Source organism: Myotis myotis, unplaced genomic scaffold, assembly GCF_014108235.1.
Source record: "Myotis myotis isolate mMyoMyo1 unplaced genomic scaffold, mMyoMyo1.p scaffold_m19_p_13, whole genome shotgun sequence".
In the NCBI taxonomy this organism is placed as follows: Eukaryota; Metazoa; Chordata; class Mammalia; order Chiroptera; family Vespertilionidae; genus Myotis; species Myotis myotis.
The window spans coordinates 4,108,798-4,121,014 of NW_023416317.1; the positions used below are offsets into that span (position 1 = coordinate 4,108,798).

The 12,217-nt window shown below is 40.8% G+C and overlaps 1 pseudogene; it reads left to right on the forward strand.

Moving 5' to 3' along the window:
• The window catches only part of LOC118668643, a 170,087-nt pseudogene that overhangs the window by 41,717 nt on the left and 116,153 nt on the right, over nucleotides 1–12,217 (forward strand).

Here is a 12,217-nt window from a genome sequence, read left to right on the forward strand (position 1 = left end):
TGCTTGGCAACTTGCGGGAAGCCTCCAAAATATGTTGGCTACTTATTATGTTAAATAAAATTCTTGAACACTGTGTTTTGGTTATTTGAGTAATGAGAAATGAGAGGAAAATTTCCAATTAAAACCTTGTCTAATGAAAAGAAAGAAAGCCTCTGCAGTAAGGGTAATTGGGCCTGGAGAGATTTATGGCTGAATTGCCTTTACCACTCACCTTTGTTCAGCCCAGACTGGGCAGTGCTCCTTGGACACAAGCTGTGGAGTCGCACGGGGCGCCCTGGATTTGGTGAGTGCATTTTACTTTGTGTAGCTTGCTCTTTTGTATGTAGGCTCTCAGCGAGCCATGATCACTCAGTGATGATTGCTTTTGGGCTCTTCATGGTCAGTGGTGTCGAGTAAGACTCCCTCCATGTTCTGCGTGGAGTAGGGTTCGGTATCTGAAAGAGGAGCTGCACAACAAATGAGAGAAAAAGACACGAGATAATTTTGCAATATTGGGGGACCAGGCGGCCAAGTCCAGAAGGACTTCCTCTGTGCTCAGGCTGCTCCAATCTTTTATTGATCCGGAGTAGCCCTTAGGCAGGGACCCGCCATTAACAGGCAGACTAGCCCATCAGCAAGGATTTACATAATAATAAATGGGGGAGTAGTTTCAGCTACCACTGTCTGGACAAACAGAGGTGGCGCCTAGCTCCCAGCTTTGCTAGGGCTTCAAAGGCACCCAGCCTTGGGGGGTGGGGGGGTAGGGTTCAGGGAATTCTCTGTCTATGCTTATCAGATAGTGAAGGCAATAAACAGTTTCCCACAAGTGGGAGGTGGGGCTTTTCCTTATTAACAAAATGCACTGTTTGCCCATCTTCCAAAAGAAAGCAATATGTCACTGCACTGAACTAGGGTAGTTTTAGGACTTTCACAGTTCTTAAAACAAGAGTGTGAACCGTATAAAAATGCAGTATGCTCTTTAATTTATGGAAATCATTGCCGACTGGAAGAGCCTTTTAAAAGAACTCTCTACCACTAATTTAGATGAGACGGCATTGGTAACACCTGAGATGCCATTTACAAAATTCTTTAATACTAATAGACACGCTTATCTTCTTTAATGGCTCATTTATAACAGCGTGTTGTAAAGTGGTTCAGTAGTAAATTCTTCATAGATGTTTTCAAGCAAGCAATAGAAAAGCAATTTATTGCCCTTTTGATGTGGCTCATTGGCTGAGCATCAACCTATGAACCAGGAGGTCATGGTTTGGTTCCCAGTCAGGGAACATGCCCAGATTGTGGGCTCGATCCCCAGTAGGGGGCATGCAGGAGGCAGCCAATCAATGATTCTCTCTCATCATTGATGTTTTTTATCTCTCCCTCTCTGAAATCAATAAAGATATATTTTTTAAAAAGAACAATTTATGACATGTCTGTACCATATTCTGGAAGAAAAACGTGCATACTTTAACATGTGATGTGACTGTGCTGTAAATTACAGAGCAATCCATGCGCCTTGGGGTGATGTGAGAGTTGAGTGTGGCTCCAATCGCGTATCAGTGCTCGACAGACAGGCACAGAAGCAGCACACTCTCAGATACAAGGAGGCCGGTGGTACTGGTCTTATTTCAGATTAAGTTGGTCGAGACAGATTGTAGAGGATTTTGCATACTTCTCGGAAAAGCTGAGAATTTCCGGAAGACAGTTCACTGTGGTTGTGTTACTTAAGCAACTGGAAATGGACCCATCTTTTCTCATTTCCGTCTGAAGAAATGGTGCATTATCTTACGTAGGCAACTTCCAGTTGTTGGACACCACATGGCTTCGTGAGACCCTCGTCTCACCCCTTTCCACTCACAGAACTCGTTTCCACTCCCCAAATGCAGGAGCTAGCTTATGAAACATTGCTCCGTCTAGCACCTTTGTCTTGATTGAGTAGAAATTAGTGTGGAGAAATGACTTACCACAGTCGCTAAACTCTAGGGGCGTGACTGCCACATCATTAGCTGTTAGAATTGTTCCTGCTGTGACCTGAAGTCACCAGGCATCCCAGTCGGCCCTTTCCCAGAGGTCAGATGCAGTGATGGTGAGTTTGGCAGGAGGTAATTATTGACCCACTGAGGCGGTGATGCAAGCGGAGCCTGGGACCTCCCGGGGAGACTGGGCCTGTGAGCCGCCCAGCAGAGGCGGCCGGAGGGCAGCGCTGTTCAGCAGCGTGAGGTCTGTCTGCTTTGCCCGCAAGCCAGTCTGCTGGCTGTTTTGAATGGGAGTTTGGGGAAATGAGCGTGAGAGAGGGAAGTCCTTTTCCTCATTTGTCCCAGTGCTGAATTCCTTCCCGGAGCTCGGCGGCCTTGCGCTCTGGTGGTGGGTTTCCACTTGAGGATACTTTTCCTGTTGATCGTTTAGACTTTAGAGTCAAAGGGAGGGAGGGTGAGGGAGACAGTCACACACCGCTCGGTTGCCTCCTGCACGCTGACCTGGAATTGAACCCGGGGTCCTACGGTGCTTGGGCCAACACTCTAACCAGCAAGCCACATGGGCCAGGGCTCTAGAATTCTTGCTTGTTTGGTCTTAATTAGGAAAATGATGTAAACCTTTAATAAATCTGCAGCAAATCAGAACCACTGTTTTTCACCAGCTTTTCAGAGATGGCAAAACTTATTTAGAGGCTAATATAAAATACCTTAGCTTCCAAGCCAGAATCTGGTAGCAAATTCAGCCCAGTTGCCTATACACATTTGTCCACAGCCGGAAGTTTCATCTACATGATCAGCATCTTGCATTCCAGAAGAAAGATAGATTTATTTTCAGTCTATTTGCTAAAGCACGAAAGGAGACTTTGGAAATTATTTCTACAACTGAAACAGTAGTGCCTTGTGCTGGGTGGCAGGAGTGTGAGTCCTGACTTAGGCCCTTGCTACCTGAGCGACGCTGGGCAGGTCACTGCTCTGTGCCTTTCTTTCCTCCTCTGTATGTCAGCACATAAGTAAATCCTATTTTAAGTGAGTTAATATTTTACGGTGCTTAACGCAGTGCTTGGCCCATAGTAGGCATGCTGTGTGTGCTTTATCAATATAAACAAACAAGCCTGCTCTGGGGCTTGGGCGAATTCTCAGAGAAGGAAGTAACCAGAACACTCCAGCTATCACCTCTCCTCCTTGTTTAGCATCGGAAATTAATAATCATTTTAGAGTATCTTATGAACTGACGCCTTATAAGAATATTTAATATCTTATTGTGATATGATTTCCAACTTAATGAAAAGTTGAAAAAATAGAAAAATAACTCTCATATACCCTTCACCTGGCTTTACCAATTGCTTACATTTTGTTCATTTGTTTTCTCATTAATTAATTAGTTAATTAATTTTTCTTTCTCCCTTTCTTTCCCCTTTCCTCCCTTCTCTCTCTTTTATCTCAGAATCATTTGAAAGTTGGAGACATTTGACCCTTTATTATTAAATATTTCAGGTTGTATTTTTTTTTCTTTTTTTTTTTTATTGCTTAAAGTATTACAAAGGGTATTACATATGTGTCCATTTTATCCCCCCGCCCTAGACAGTCCCCTAGCCTCCCCTATCCCCCAATGTCTTATGTCCACTGGCCATGCTTCTATGCATGCATACAAGTCCTTTAGTTGATCTCTTACCCCCCTACCTCCTGCCCCGCAACCCTCCCCGGCCTTCCTGCTGCAGTTTGACAATCTGTTTGAGGCAGCTCTGCCTCTGTATCTATTATTGTTCAAAAGTTTATAATGGTCTCTATTATCCATGAATGAGTGAGATCATGTGGTGTTTTTCCTTCATTGACTGGCTTATTTCACTTAGCATAATGCTCTCCAGTTCCATCCATGACGTTGCAAATGGTAAGAGTTCCTTCCTTTTTAGAGCAGCATAGTATTCCATCGTGTAGATGTACCACAGTTTTCTAATCCATTCATCTACTGATGGGCACTTAGGCTGTTTCCAGATCTTAGCTATGGTGAATTGTGCTGCTATGAACATAGGGGTGCATATATCCTTTCTGATTGGTGTTTCTGGTTTCTTGGGATATATTCCTAGAAGTGGGATCACAGGGTCAAATGGGAGTTCCATTTTCAGTTTTTTAAGGAAACTCCATACTGTCTTCCATAGTGGCTGCACCAGTCTGCATTCCCACCAGCAGTGCACAAGTGTTCCTTTTTCTCCACATCCTCTCCAGCACTTGTCGTTTGTTGATTTGTTGATGATAGCCAGTCTGACAGGTGTGAGATGGTACCTCATTGTTGTTTTGATTTGCATCTCTCGGATGATTAGTGACTTTGAGCATGTTTTCATATGTCTGTTGGCTTTCTGAATGTCTTCTTTTGAAAGGTGTCTATTTAGGTCCTTTGCCCATTTTTTGATTGGATTGTTTATCTTCCTTTTGTTAAGTTGTATGAGTTCCCTATAAATTTTGGAGATTAGGCCCTTATCAGATATGACATTGGCAAATATGTTTTCCCACACAGTGGGTTTTCTCGTTGTTTTGTTGATGGTTTCTTTTGCTGTGCAGAAGCTTTTTATTTTGATGTAGTCCCATTTGTTCATTTTCTCTTTCGTTTCAAGTGCCCTAGGAGCTGTATCAGTGAAGAAATTGCTTCAGCACATGTCTGAGATTTTGTTGCCTTTGGATTCTTCTAGAATTTTTATGGTTTCCTGTCGTACATTTAAGTCCTTTATCCATTTTGAGTTTATTTTTGTGTATGGTGTAAGTTGGTGGTCTAGTTTCATTTTCTTGCATATATCTGTCCAATTTTCCCAGCACCATTTATTGAAGAGACTATCTTGGCTCCATTGTATGTTCTTGCCTCCTTTGTCAAATATTAATTGAGCATATTGGTTTGGGCCGATTTCTGGGCTCTCTATTCTATTCCATTGATCTATATGCCTATTCTTGTGCCAGTACCAGGCAGTTTTGAGAACAGTGGCTTTGTAATACATCTTGATATCTGGTATTGAGATCCCACCTACTTTGGTCTTTTTCAGGATTGCTGCAGCTATTCAAGGTCTTTTTTTATTCCAGATGAATTTTTGGAGAGTTCGTTCTAGATCTCTGAAGTATGCCGTTGGTATTTTAATGGGAAGTGCGTTGAATTTATAGATTGCTTTGGGTAGTATGGACATTTTAATAATGTTGATTCTACCAATCCATGAACACGGTATGTTCTTCCATCTGTTTATGTCTTCCTCTATATCTTTTTTCAACGTCCTGTAGTTTTCTGAGTAGAGGTCTTTTACCTCTTTAGTTAAGTTTATTCCTAGGTAGCTTAATTTTTTTGGTGCGATGGTAAACGGGATTGTTTTTATAATCTCTCTTTCTGAAAGTTCACTATTGGTGTATAGAAATGCCTCGGATTTCTTGGGGTTAATTTTGTATCCTCCTACATTGCCAAATTCATGTATTAAGTCCAGTAGCTTTTTGATAGAGTCTCTAGGGTTTTGTATGTATAATATCATGTCGTCTGCAAATAAGGACAGTTTTACTTCCTCTTTTCCAATTTGGATGCCTTTTATTTCTTCTTCTTGCCGAATTGCAATGGCTAACACTTCCAGTACTATGTTGAACAGGAGTGGTGAGAGGGGGCATCCCTGTCTTGTTCCTGTTCTTAGGGGAAATGGTGTTAGTTTTTGTCCATTGAGTATGATGTTGGCTGTGGGCCTGTCATATCTGGCTTTTATTATGTTGAGGTATGATCCTTCTACTCCCACCTTGCTGAGAGCTTTTATCAAAAATGGGTGTTGAATTTTGTCAAATGCTTTTTCTGCATCAATTGATATGACCATGTGGTTTTTTTCTTTCAATTTGTTTATGTGATGTATCACGTTTATTGATTTGCGGATATTGTACCATCCTTGCATCCCTGGGATAAATCCCACTTGGTCATGGTGTATGATCTTTCTGATGTACTGCTGGATCCGATTTGCTAAGATTTTGTTGAGGATTTTGGCATCTATGTTCATGAGGGATATTGGCCTGTAATTCTCTTTCATTGTGTTGTCTTTACCTGGTTTTGGTATTAGGGTGATGCTGGCTTCATAGAATGAGCTTGGAAGTGTTCCTTCCTCTTGAATTTTTTGTAGTAGTCTGAGGAGGATAGGTTTCAGTTCTTCCTTGAATGTTTGGTAAAACTCCCCTGTGAAGCCGTCTGGTCCTGGGCTTTTGTTTGCTGGAAGCTTTTTGATGACTGCTTCAATTTCTTCCATAGTTATTGGCCTGTTGAGATTTTTAGATTCTTCCTGATTGAGTTTTGGAATGTTGTATTTTTCTAGGAATTTGTCCATTTCCTCCAGGTTGTCTAGTTTGTTGGAGTAGAGCTGTCCATAGTATTTTTTAACAATCATTTGTATTTCTGTGGGGTCTGTTGTTATTTCGCCTCTATCTTTTCTGATTTTGTTTATTTGGGTCCTCTCTCTTTGCTTCTTGGTGAGTCTGGCTAGAGGTTTGTCAATCTTGTTTATCCTTTCAAAGAACCAGCTCTTGGTTTCATTAATTTTCTGTATTGTTTTTTTGGTCTCTATGTCATTTATTTCTGCTCTAATCTTTATTATCTCCTTCCTTCTGCTCACTCTGGGGTTTTCTTGTTGCTCTCTTTCTAATTCTTTGAGTTGTAGAGTTAGATGATTTACTACCATTTTTTCTTGTTTTTTGAGATAGGCCTGTAGAGCTATAAACTTCCCTCTCAGGACTGCTTTCATTGTGTCCCATAGGTTTTGGATTGTTGTGTTTTAATTGTCATTAGTTTCCAGGATGTTTTTAATTTCTTCTTTGATTTCATTGGTAACCCAATCAATATTTAATAGCATGCTATTCAGCTTCCAGGTGTTTGAGTATTTTGGGTTGTTTTTATTATAGTTTATTTCTAATATTATGCCATCGTGGTCTGCGAAAACGCTTTTTATGATTTCAATTTTCTTGAATTTGGGGATACTTTGCTTGTGACCCAACATATGGTCTATTTTTGAATATGTCTTATGAGCACTTGAGTAGAATGTATATTCCCTGGCTTTCGGGTGAAGTGTTCTGAAGATGTCTATTAAGTCCATCTGATCTAGTGAGTCATTTAGGATTGCTGTATCTTTGCTGATTATTTGTCTAGAGGACTTATCCAGTGCTGTCAGTGGTGTATTAAAGTCCCCTACTATGATTGTATTGTTGTCGATGTCTCCTTTGATATCTTCCAGGAGTTTTTTTTATGAATTTGGGTGCTCCTGCATTGGGTGCATATATGTTTACCAGGATTATATCTTCTTGTTGTATTGATCCCTTTAGTATTATGAAGTGGCCTTCCTTATCTCTTGTTATGGCCTTCACTTTGAGGTCTATTTTGTCCGATATAAGTATTGCTACCCCAGCTTTCTTTTCCTTTCCATTTGCCTGAAAGATATTTTTCCATCCTTTCACTTTCAGTCTGTGTGAGTCCCTTCTAATGAGGTGGGTTTCTTGTAGACAGCAGATGTATGGGTCATGTTTTTTTATCCATTCAGCCACTCGATGTCTTTTGTTTGGAGCATTTAGTCCGTTTACATTTAAAGTTATTATTGAAAGGTACTTGTTTGTAGGCATTTCTGTTTTTGTGTGGCTGTTTTCTTTCTGAGCTTTTTATTTCTTATTTTTATACCAGTCCCTTTAGCATTCCTTGCATTGCTGGCTTGGTGGTGATAAACTCCCTTAGCCTTTTTTTGTCTGTGAAGCTTCTTATTTCCCCTTCAAGTTTGAATGATAGCCTTGCTGGATAGAGTATTCTTGGATTCAGTCCTTTGCTTTGCATCACTTTGTAAATTTCCGTCCATTCTTTTCTGGCCTGATGTGTTTCTGTTGAGAAATCATTTGACAATCTAATGGGAGATCCCTTGTATGTAACTTTCCGTCTCTCTCTTGCAGCCTGTAAGATTCTCTCTTTGTCCTGAACATTTGCCATGGTAATTATGATGTGTCTTGGTGTGGGTCTTTTTGGGTTCACCTTGTTTGGGACTCTCTGGGCTTGTGTGACTTTTTTCTTCCCCACCTCAGGGAAGTTTTCTGATATTATTTCTTCTAATAGGTTTTCTAATCCTTGTTCATCCTTCTGTTGTTCTGGTACCCCTATTATTCGTATGTTGTTTCGTTTCATGTTGTCCCAAAGCTCCCTTAGGCTCTCCTCCTGTCTTTTCATTTTTTTCTCCAATTGCAGTACGTTTTGGGTGTGTTTTGCTTCCTTGTCTTCTAAATCACTAATTCGGTCCTCCGCTTCTCCTAGTCTACTGTTGATACTTTCAATGGAGTTTTTCATTGCAGCTATATCACTCTTCATTTCTACTTGGGTCTTACTTAAGTTGTTGATTTTTTCATCTGTTTCTTCTAGCTTCTTGCTGAGGTCGATTTTTTCCTCCATCCGGTTTATGCACTCTAGGACCCTTATTCTGAATTCTTTTTCTGTCATGTTGCATGCCTCTGTATTACTTAGCTGCTTTTCTGGAGAGTCCTCCTTCTCTTTCCTTTGGGGGTTTCTTTGTCTACCCATGTTTGATCTCACTGACATACCTAGACGTTGAGTCGTTCAGTGGCTGCTCCCTTGGTGGCAGTGACTCCTTGGTCTGCGGTTGCTCTTCGGGCGGTTGCGGTAGCAGCTGCTCTTCAGTTGGCAGCAACTCCTCTGGTGGGTGCTGTTCACAGCTGTGGTGGCTCTTCTGGCTGGTGGGGCGAGGTTTCACGTACAGCTGCTGTTCCTCAGCAGAGGGTGTGGTGCTCAGGAGGTTGCTGTTGCTTGGATCTGCTGTGTTGATTTAAAGGCACAAAATACAACACAACAAGGCACCACGTACCAGGCACTATACACAAATATATTCACGATATTAATAACCCCAAATAAAGGTGACCACCTGAATTAAGAGAATTACGGGATAAGGAAGAAGGAAGAGAAAAAGAGAAAAGAGAAAAAAGAAAAGAAAATTAGGGACCAAAAAAAGGAGTGCAAAAATGAAATTGGGAAAAAGGAGGGGGGAAAGTAAAAGCGAGAAAAGAAAGGAAAAGAAAAAAAAAGAGCGAAAAGAGAGAATGAAGTGGAAGAGGGGAAGAGACTTTTTTATATGAGGAGAATACTCCTATAGAACAGCCATTAATCCCAACAAATTCCAGCAGCAGCTCCCTGGATATGAATGCAAACTAGAAACAACCAATAATATAACGATGAAAATAAAATGGAGAACACTAATCCCAAAATAAAATAAAGAGAAAATAAAATGGCACTTTAAAAAAAAATGGTAAAATGGTAGCAGTAATAATACTGGTTAAAAATAAGAAGGTAGTAATTAAAAGGGTAAAATCAGGTGATGGAAAAAAGAAGAAAGAAAAAAAAAGAAGAAGAAGAAAAGAAAAAAAAAGAAAAAAAATTGGTTTCTTAGTTAAAAGGTGAAAAAAGAAAAAAAAAATATTGCAGTAGTGAAGGTCCTTCGGTTCTTCTATTCTTCAGTGTGGCTTGCCTTAGACCTGCCAGGTATTCAGGAGAGTGTTGAGTTACCCTGCGATACACTGTTCCTCTGTGTTGTAAACCACAGTCCTTATTTTAAAGCAAGCCGCATTTGTTTCCCAGACTGCCTTATTTTGTGTTTAGCAAAGAGTCAGTTTGTGGGTCAGCCTCTGGGTGGCAGTGTTCTGGGGTTGGCCTCTGAGGCTACAGGGCCTCTCTGTCCAGTGGAAGTTCACTGCCCAGAGCTGGCTGCGTAAGAGTTACCAGTGCTGTGTTGTTGCTGGGATTCCAGGTTGTATTCTTTAAATAACAAGGGCATTTTCTTTCCTGACTATACAATAATGATCAAAATCAGGAAATTTAATGTTGACACAAAACTAATTTAATCTGTCATCTATATTTAGAATTTGTTAATTGTCCCAATAATGTCCTTTATAGCTATATCTCTATGTATTTGTTGTATGTACTTACATTTGTATGTATGTATGTGTATGATTATGTGTATGTTCACATGTGTGTTTGTGTGTATGTGTATGTATGGGTGTATGTGTGTGGTGTGTGCAGTTCATTCTGAGGATAACTCTGTATGTATGTATTTTTCACCCAAGATCCAATGTAGGATCACAATTGCACTTAGTTTTTATGTGTCTATCCTTTATTTGAGAATATTCCTCATGTGTATGTGTGTATGTATGCATATATACATGCATGTATCTTACGTGTACACACACATATCTACTTGACACTTTTTAAGAATATAGAGCAATTCTGTTGCCAAATGCTCTCAAATTTAAATTAGTCTAACTTTAATTCATAATTAGTTTCAGGTTTAAGATTATTCTGTCGTACAATTTTAAAAGGAACTGGGATATTTCATCATTGTAGGCTTTTAGAATGACAATGAGAACTTGATGCTGTACAGATTGATGTGCAAGAAAATGGACATGAGCGAGATTCTGAGGGTGTTTATCTATAACGAGTAAATAACTATGTTCCCAAAGAGTAACCCTCTTAGGGAGTTGTCCCCTCTGGTAGTGCAGGCAAGTAGATAAAAAGAAAAGAAAGGTGAAGCCTCTGTATTTATTCCTTGGTAAGAAACCAGTGTGGGCAGCACCCTTCCTTGTGCGCAGCAGACATGGATTCAACACCCGAAGAAGGGTCCCCGCCTCGGCAGCTCAGTTACTTGGTACCAGGACACATGAACAGGCATTTGCTCCTGTTGTAACGGAGGGACTCTCTCCACACAAGGTGGGAGATGAAAAGGGTAGCCCAGCCTCCAAATGCTGAGTCTCTTTAATTCATTCTGAGAATTAGTGGACACTTTAACAATTTGTTTCAGTCTCGATATGGTCAGTGTTCTCTCATTGAAAATATTAGACAAGTGACTTTGGAAGCAGACTGGGAGGAAGGGCAGTGCTATTGCTGGGACACAGCAGAGAGAAATGAAATGACGGGAAGGAAATGCTTTCGGTTTCATGCACAACATTTTTGGTGGTATTGGATGTGCTAACATTTGGAAGTGACAAGAGTTACTCCTTTTCTGTAAGTGTCTAGGGTCTACGGTGGGACAAGCTCCAGGTTTTGTGTCTGGCATATGAGCCATTAGGTCACATTTCTTCACACTGATGGATCCATGTTTTAATGAATTGAAAAAAGAATCCCCAGTGGCTCTTTCTGTGTGAAGAAAACAAGATAAATATTAGCCAGGAAAGGTCAATTTGGTTTCCAATATTGTGGGGAGTTCATTATGGGTTCTGATAAATTATACTGTGTATTTCTTTCCGATAAGAGAAGGTCACATTGTGCTCTTGGGTGGACATCAGGACAAACATATTTAATAAAGTTGCGGTGTCTGGGAGATGAACACTGTCAGTGTTTTTGAATCCCTTATATTTATACAGTTACAGCCACTTTCCTCTGGTTGAGCTGATCCCTCACAGCCTCTCTCTCCTGCAGCCCCACAGGCCACATGCCTGCTACTGAACGTGTTCTCTAGGCAAACGTGCATTTATCTTCAGGGATGTCTACAGAGAGAAAAATCTCAGCTGTGCTTTGGGGCAGATTTGAATGGGCTAGGCAGGATTCTACAGTAAGTAGGCTTTGTGGCAAGAATAATTTTCATATTGTATTTGCAACTTTAACGTCTACTGACACACATGATTATTTCTCCTTGATCTCCACCATGGGAGGGACGCATTTAACGTAGCAACGTTAAGAGGGGTATAGTTTCACGGTCCATTTGTTGTTGTTGAGATGCCTTTGGTTTAGAACCATCTGAGTTCTCTTTGTAAGAATGTTTTTGCTGAGTAGCAAAGGTCTGTTAGGCCTGGGCACCAAGGGGGAGTGTCGAGTGTCAGTTCTGGTATTGACAATGTCCTTTGGACTTTGGTATGGTGTTTTCTACTGGAACCACTTGTGCCCTCTGCCTCCCATCAACACGTTTCCAAAAGCTTCCTTGCTGATGGCTTAGCACCGTGTTTGGGTTTATGTCTCGTAAAGCTAGCAGGTCAGATCTTCGTGCTGGCTCATCCACTATGTGTGCATGGCAGGTTGCCGAGCTCTTGGGAATGGATCATCCCCAATTCCATTTTCCACCCTTGGTTAAGGAAACGAGAGAGGGGAAATTTGCATCATGAATGGTTTTGGAGTCTCGGTCAAATTTTGAATGTCTTTGCTGTTGAGGGAACTTTTACTTTAAAATTGTATTCTGTTAGCTAATATGTGGCTAGTTAATGAGTGTGGAATTTTGTATACCGCCGCATACTTAGGACAC